The sequence below is a fragment of the Argiope bruennichi genome, chromosome 10 (genome assembly GCF_947563725.1).
Source record: "Argiope bruennichi chromosome 10, qqArgBrue1.1, whole genome shotgun sequence".
Classification (NCBI taxonomy): domain Eukaryota; kingdom Metazoa; phylum Arthropoda; class Arachnida; order Araneae; family Araneidae; genus Argiope; species Argiope bruennichi.
The window spans coordinates 29,881,434-29,890,108 of NC_079160.1; the positions used below are offsets into that span (position 1 = coordinate 29,881,434).

At 26.1% G+C, this 8,675-nt stretch overlaps 1 long non-coding RNA gene across 1 annotated transcript; it reads left to right on the forward strand.

The window, feature by feature from the left end:
• Positions 1-1,515: 1,515 nt before the first annotated feature.
• On the forward strand, positions 1,516-6,649 carry LOC129988918 (uncharacterized). The gene is made up of 2 exons (XR_008785701.1): positions 1,516-1,819; positions 6,474-6,649. It is a non-coding gene; the product is annotated as an uncharacterized LOC129988918 (long non-coding RNA).
• The last annotated feature ends 2,026 nt before the right edge of the window (positions 6,650-8,675 follow it).

The window sequence follows — 8,675 nt, forward strand, 5'->3', positions numbered from 1 at the left end:
GCTGAAGTTGCCATTATTCAACGTTATTGTGTTTTTAAAATAGTGCTGAAACATATACCAAATGAAATGTAGTTTATCAAATTAACCGTTTAAATTGTTATGAACTAACGTTTGGCGTGATAGATAGAGCCACATTTCTAACTTCATTTTTAAAAAAAATTTCCTACAAATGTACGATCACACGGTGTTAAAACTATTTCAGACAATAAATGTTTTTTCTACACTTCTCTGATATTGTTCTAATGTTAACAATGTTGTGGGTAGAGATGACGAATATTTTACCAGCGGTTATTACGTAACCAATATCATAAAGTCACAACTACCAGTGATCAATACTTTTCAAAGAGGGGTGTGATTCAAATCCTTGATACGATCTTGCCGGTGATATTTCAATTACAGGTTTTTTGGATCACAATAGAAAGTAACAATCGATACGATACCACTGAAATTTGCCGGAGCGGTGACTTCACTGGAAAGTAACAATCGATACGATCTGTCCAATGGCAGCTCTCGAACAAAACAGATCTGTGAATGGATTGTAAAGTAAACGGACTGGTTATTGGAATTATAGTATCATTGAATTGCATATCACTGAAATTTATCGGAGCGGTGACTTTACTGGAAAGTGTGAAGTCGCCGCTCCACTTCATGTGGTGATCTTGACATTCAGATATTTGCATTTGATGATACACTATTCCATACAAATCCTTTTTTATTGCTTATGACTTGACTTTGCATATATTCCGTTTACTGCTGGCGCCATCTATTGGTAGAATATAGAACTAAATTAAACAATTTAAAGAAATAACATATATATTTAATTCAAATTTTTCAGAAAATGGTTTACTCAATTAAAGAAATTAAATAAATAGTTTTGAAAAATAATCAAATTTAATAAGTAAGCTGAAATAGTTAAATTAATTCAATCACACGTTACTTAAATTAGTAAATTAAGTATTAATTATAATTAATAAATTATATATTTAATATTAAGTAATAATTTTTAATTAATAATATGATTGAAATAACAGATATTTGGAACAAATATTTAAAAATAACAATAGCAAAATTATTTGTTATTCAAAAAATCGTGGATTATGCATCTCTAGTTCTGGGAACAATAGTGAATGGTTGACCCAATGGGACAAGTATTTGTCATTGTCTAATTGGTATCTCGGGATCTTTCTGAGGTAAGCATTGCCTTTTATTGCATAACAATAGTTGGTTTTGGTTACAGGTTTTTTTTTATTTTTATATTTCATCGCATGGGTTTCGGTTTTTGCATTCGATACATTGAATCGGATTGTCATTCAAATGATTCTAATTCATAATTTGTTCATTAAAATTCATCGTTAATTTCATGTCAATTGTTAAATATTATATATCTCTATTAATAGTATCCATCATTGATATTTAGAATATTTTGCTTTCTGAAATACTCATCAATAATTGAGATTCTTTTGAAAGATAAAACAATAGACCTTAGCAGTATTATTTTTACTCAACTCGTGAGCTTGTTGGTTTGTTTATAATTTGCTTTTCGCTGTTTGAAATATTACGTAAAAACATTCTGCAATCGCTTAAAAGTAATACAAATTTAGTCTCAGTTTTCTGTTATTCTTCAAAAATAAATTTAATAAAATGAAGAATACAAACGAGACTGCGTCTTCTAATTTGACATCCTCTTTACAAGATGCTCAAATTATGTATATGAAAAGAATAGAGAAAGAAAATTTGGATCGAGTTCTAAGATTAAAAAGAATGCGAAGAAATAATATTATTACAGGATTCGGTCTTGCAGGTGCTGTCTTGGGAACATGTATCCTTTTATTTAGATAATCATTGATATTTTTAAAGCCCATTTCCTAATCAACATAATTTATCGTTCAAGGAATTTTCTTGTAAAATTGTCGAGACTTCTGTTGCAGCTCTTTATTCTTTTCTCTTTCCTTCCCATTTGTTTATCTTCTTTAATTTCGTAAAGGTTAGCCTTTCTGATTAAAAAATGCATATGCATTAAAATATCATTCTCTCATTGCAAATTGTTATTTACATTGTATTATTTAATATTAAATGCATTGGAAAAATACATTCAATATAACAAACATGCATTCAACGGAACATTAAAAAATATTGAATGCATTGGATTAGTTCAGAATTAATTAAATAAATGGTACAGCTCCAGGTTGTTATTAAATTTTCCTACAAATAATTTGCTGATGTTGGTAAAAAAAACATATTAATATGAAGACTTCTTAATGTATGTCTTCTTAAATAGATATACTGAAATTATTCAGAAATCAAATCGTACTTTTTAATAAATGCAGTGACTTTTTAACTAGTAATAGAGAAAAACTTGCCATGAATAGTTTTACTTTGCTTAAATTATGAATGACATTTAATGCATAAAAAAAAGCACTTTGCATTTAAGTGTTTAGCTAATAATTAGCATATATGAGAATATATCCATAGGAAATATTCTCATTGAACACATAAAAATTAAGAATGTTAATAGTAAAAATATTTAATTGCTCAAACTTCAGTACAATAGTTTAGGATTTCACCTATTGATTTGTGCTTTTTTCATTAGCATTCATGTTTTAGAAAGATAGATTATGATATCTGAATAACAAATATGTATTAAATAATTATATCATTGATATAATCATTAAAATCTGCATCTCTTATACTGCACTTCATTATGAATTTTATACAAACAATTAGATGGGAATATTTTGTATTGACAAAATGGAAACTAATACTAACTCAAACAGTTAACATTCATGTATGATAGACTTTTTCATCATAAATCTTTTACATAAAATATTATGATACCATTAATCGGTATATGAACTATTCAAAAAAGAAAATACCCTCATTCTTTTTATATTTTTCTACCTTATCAGTTTTGTCTTTCTTGGTGTGGCTAGAAATCAAGAATTTGTGAAATATTTTTAATATATGAGGGTTTACTGAACTCTTTAGAGTATGAATAATACTAAATATATGTTGATATTTTATACTTAAAAGCACCAAGTACTTGTATGACTTAAAATGACATTACAGAAGAAATGGAAGACTTCTAATAAAAAAGCCAAACAGCAGCATCATTATTGCAAACAAGTACTTTCTTAGGTGTTTTTAGGATTAAATCAAGAATTTTGAGTCATGACTATATAAAACCATTCTTAAATTATTTTAAAATAAAAGTTATTCATATCCACATTTTTTTAGGAAATATATTAGATGAGACTGCTGTGTTTTTATTTTAGTGTGTAATAAACAAACAATTTGTTCACACTTTTGAGTTTTTGGCACAGTTTGTAAAATTCCATTTTGAAAGAGCCTGTTTTTAAAATTCTGATTTTTTCCCCTTCTTTATTTTCAAAGAATTTTAAAGTGTTTTTTTTTCTGCAATTAAATTTGAATGATAATTGATATTTTATACAAGGATTAATTTTTTTAAAATAAATATCTTTTGGGCTTATATATGAATTTTTTAATAGTGTACTATTTTGACATTTTATATGGATATTTACAAGATATTGCTGAATGCGTTTTATTTAAATTTTGACACATTATTTGCTGTTTCTTTAAAAATGATTAAACTGTATCTGCAACTGCTCTTGTTGTTACCATCATTCATTTTTTATTATGTTACAAAAGTTTTATCTGATTGGAAGGAGCATAAATATATGGAAATTTTTTTTATATATGCATTTTTTTTAAATTTCTCATTTTCAAAATTAATCTATTATATCATGCTATAAACTTTAAAATAAAATTTTTTGCTTTGTTAAAAAAATGATGCAGGCAAATGTATTTTTTTGTCCCTCACACTCATATAAAAATATCATAAACATTGATAAGTTTTCATGGATAATTAGCTAGTGTGGTGAATAGTATATAAGCCAGTTAACAACTACACTACATGAGCATACGCTTTTGTATCCTGGTTACTGTTGTGGCACCATCTACCTGCAACCAAAATCGTCAGACTCTCTTGACGCAGCAACCCAAAGTCGTCACACTCATGTGACGTAGCATCAGCAACCACTCGCCCACACATGCTCGCCATAACGCTTGGCGCTACTCAACTGGGTACAGGCCCATTAGACAACAGCTAAAATACATCGCCACTCAACAGCCATATCGTTCGTCTCACCTCCGACTCACTGGAGGGAGAGTCTGTGGTGAATAGCATATAAGCCAGTTAACAACTACGCTACACGAGCATGTGCTTTTGTATTCTGGTTATGTTACTGGACTGCAAACCACAAGGTCCCAGGTTCTATCCTGGTGCATCACATACCGCCAAACTAGCATTAATGCATATTTATGAAAAAAGTTCCAGGTTTCTCTTTTAAAAAATTTCTGCTGCTAAATTTTTTATTCCTAGAAGAAAAACTAGAATTTTGTGTGCAAAATGAATATATATGTATATATATTGATCATGCATCTTATTATGTATTTGTATGAATTTATATATAACTTTTGATAGATAGTAATTTTTACAAATTCATGACCATTATTCAGCTGAATTGTCTGACATTAAAGAACATGTTATTATTTTTTTTATCTTGCTTATTGTACATGGACTTTCTAATAGGGACAGTAAAATGCTATCATAGCATTATTAAAAATGTAAAAATTTGGTTCATCTATTTTCTAAATTCCACGAAATTGTAACTAACAGTGGAAGAAAATCACATGGTTAAGTATCTCATAGTTTGATGAAATAATGAAAACAATTTGTACCTCCGAGTAATAATGTAATCTGTTGTTGGAAATCAACAGAGAAAAAATATTGTAAAAAAAAAAAAAAAATCAACAAAATTCAATAAAAATTCTCACAAATATTAAATTAGTATTACTAAAAAGATAATTTTCAAAATTTTGAAACAGTGTAGAATTTATTTTTGTGCAATAATATTTTTAGAAGCTTAGTGACAAAACACCAAAATTTATCTTGTTTTTTAATTAATTAAAATTTTTAAAAAAGCTCTCCAAGGTACATATTTTCACTTTTCAAAGTATATATGTGCCAAATTTTGAAAAGCTGTAGATCAAAAAGTCCTGCCTGCAATTTCACACAACTTTATAATTAATATATATATATAAAGGATAGATCAATCTTTTGCATTTGTTGTAATATATCAATTTATGAGATTGCGCATCTTTTTCTTGTGATAAAAAAAAATAATGTATCTGAATACTTCATAAATTAGAGAAAAAACTCCGCTTATTGAAATTTGTTTAAAAAAATTCATTGAAATTAAGATTAGTTAACTGATTTTGAAAGAATTAAATCTTCAAATTACAGATCTCAAAACTTTGAAAACTACTGTAAAATATACTTAGATTTGATATCGATTCTGCTAATCTTATTATAAAATATAAATGTTGATTTTTCTAATTTCTGAATCATAAATGTTGAAAGTTGACAAAGTTTTTTACTTCTTCCAATTTTTTCAAAGCAACATAGTATCAGCATAATGACAACTAATATAGCTTTATGTTTGCCATTATATTTGGAAGTATTCAGTGTAGGAATATTTTAAATACAAAATTGAAAAAGAGCTAAGGAATATATATTTTGTCTATTTATTTCCAAGTTAACAATAAAACTTAACAGAATGGATAAGGAGATAATTCTAGGAAATCCTGTGCTCCATCTTCATGTTCTGATCACAGTTCATGAGGAGTTGGGAAAATATAATTATGTTGCATATTTACTAGAATATCCTAAAAATGTCCAATAAATTACCAGTGAATAATTATAATGACCAGAATAAAAAAAATTACTTGTATTTAGGACTCAAAAATTTATATTTCTGTATATGTGGTGTGAAGTCTAATCAAGAATTGATTTAGGCCAATGTGCCAAAACTTTTATTTCATGAGCTATGTCATTTTTTCCAACCTAGCTTCTCATTTACTGATCTCTAAAAAAATATCTATTTGTATGTTTATAAGACATTTCTAAAATATTGATTTTTAAAACTTTATGCATCTCAAAAAGAAAATTATAGAATTTCATTTCAGAGAAGGTATTATTTTTTAATTAAATTTAATCTATTGTGGTTTTGAAAACTGCTGTATCCTTTCTGTTGAATGAAACTGTTTCAAACTCATCTACAAGATTATAATCAAATTTTAAAAAGGAACTATTTTGCTTTTTAAAATTTCAAATAATACAGAATATTATTTAATATAAATAAAAAAATATTTTTATCTAAATTATATAAATATTTACAAACGTATAAAAATGTCTTTTCCCCAATAAATTCTTTGCTAATATTATTTTGTATTTAGGACTAAATAGTAATTAGGACAGAGAATAATACTATAAAGTATTATTCTCTGACATGTAGTATTATTTATCTATTATTGGAATAGAATTTTCTGTTATTTATTTAAATTAAATTTTAATTAATGTACTTCTATATGCTTCTTTAACTAAAAACTATCAGATCTGTATTCCATTTTGGCAGTGAAGCAAGAAAATTTCTTAGATGAATTAGATGAGAAAGAAACCAGCTGAAAATATTTATGGACTTATTTTATTTTGAAAAATTTGATTTGTAAAAAGGATAATTTTATGTTCATGTTGTAGAGTAATGTAATAAAAAACAACATTCATGTTTTGTATTTGTGTGCTACATATATTAAAGAGCCCATCTTACTATTCAAACCATAATTTATATTTAGCACTTGTATGGAAGCTTCTTTAAATATTAGAAACTAAGGAGAAGTTTAATTGTTTAACAAGATATTGGCAAATTACTTGAAAATACTTTCTTACAATGGCAGTATTTAAATAAGCTGAAACATGTTATGTGAATGAAAATTTAATATATTTGAATTATCAATGAAAAGTCACAACACTAATAATTTTATTAGAATATTGATAGTGATTTATTTATAAGCATTTAAAAGATTGTTTAAATTATGGTTTCTTCACAGCAGTTTTGATTCTAAATATAAAATTATACTATTATATAGCTACATGAATTTTAAACTATGCACATTTTCAAATAATTCATTTTGTTAACTGAATATTAAAGAGATTGAAAATAAATTGGCAAATTATATTTCTTGACATATTAGTAAATGTTTGTATGCAGATGTTGGAATATTATTTAAAACTAAACAATAACAAATATAATTTTCTGACCTCGCCACTTGGAGAGTTAAGTATATTTGTCATGATTTTAATTTATTTGCATTTTGAAAATAATAATTCTCAAATTACCAAAAATCAAGCTTCATTTTAAGTTTGGAGTTACAAGAGCTTTTATTTTCTCTCTTTGACTTTTGATATATGCAGAACCAAAATGCTGCATGAAGATTCCTTTCTGAAGCTTTATACTTTCGCACAGGTTCTTTTTTCTACTTTCTTCAAAAACTATAGTTCTTGAAAAAGGATAAAAACTAAAGTCCTCCTTGAACAATAACAATTTCTGTTAAAGAACTTTATGCTTGCTTTTGTTTAAATCAAAGAATGTTTTACATACATACATGCTCCTCTTTTAAATTGAGTCTTCATTAAACTTAAAATTAATATCTTACGATATATAAAACACATTAAGATTATCATAGTTTAGAACTCTGATGTTCATTCATGGTTTGAATTCTTAATAAAATTACAATGTACTCTATTTTTTTAAAAATAAAATGTTAAAGAATATCCAGCAGTTCATTTGCAAACACCTAATATGCAATGATTTCATAGGTTATATATTCAGATGTCAGTTCCCCCCCCCTCCCATTAATTTGAGAAGCATTCTTTTCAACTTCATGCTTTCTGGTACATAGGTCCATTGTTTCAATAAAATGTAGGTAAAATTCAGAGAAATATTAATCTTTTCTTAGGGGAATTTTTTTTTAATAGTTAATTTTGGAAATTATGTAAGTGACTTGTTTTAAACATCGGACAGAAAGTAAAATTTCATAATGTTTACAAAAGATTAAAATGTAAAAACAACCTACTTAATCTGTTGTAAATAATGCAACTAAAGATAAATTCATCTCATTCATATTAATTTTTTTCTAAAGTATATAAGAGCACAACAAAGTAGTTATTAAAAATGTCTTTTTTTTAAAAAAAATTTTAATTACAGAATACCACAATAATACTTCAGAAAATAAAATAAAAAGAATGTATTACCAATTCATAATTAAAAAGTAATAAAAATATAAATAATGCCTGAAGCCAAAAATTTTCATTCTTTTTTCAAAAAGGTTTTTTGCGAGTTTCTCTTTCTGATATACAATACTAAATCAAGTATTAGCATCATATTATCCAAAATAAAGAAACCAAACCAATTCATAGAGGATATGTGATACTGAATTACATGTATTGATAAAAACTAAATCTGTTTAACTTAACATAATAAACCTGTTTATTATTTCTAAATGCCATATCAGAAATAATAAACAGCTATTATATTAATTGTAAAAAAATTATAATTGTTATGCATGTTAAAATCTTGCATTTTATAAATTTGTAGACATATTGTAGTTGAAATTTTGCCATTTGTCAATATTAAGTATATTGAAATGAATTCGAACATTTCAGAATCCTCAACGATTCTTTTGTTCAAAAACAAAAGGTAAAAACTGATTATTTGGATGAATATAAATTGAACCCACAGATGTAAACATTCATCAAG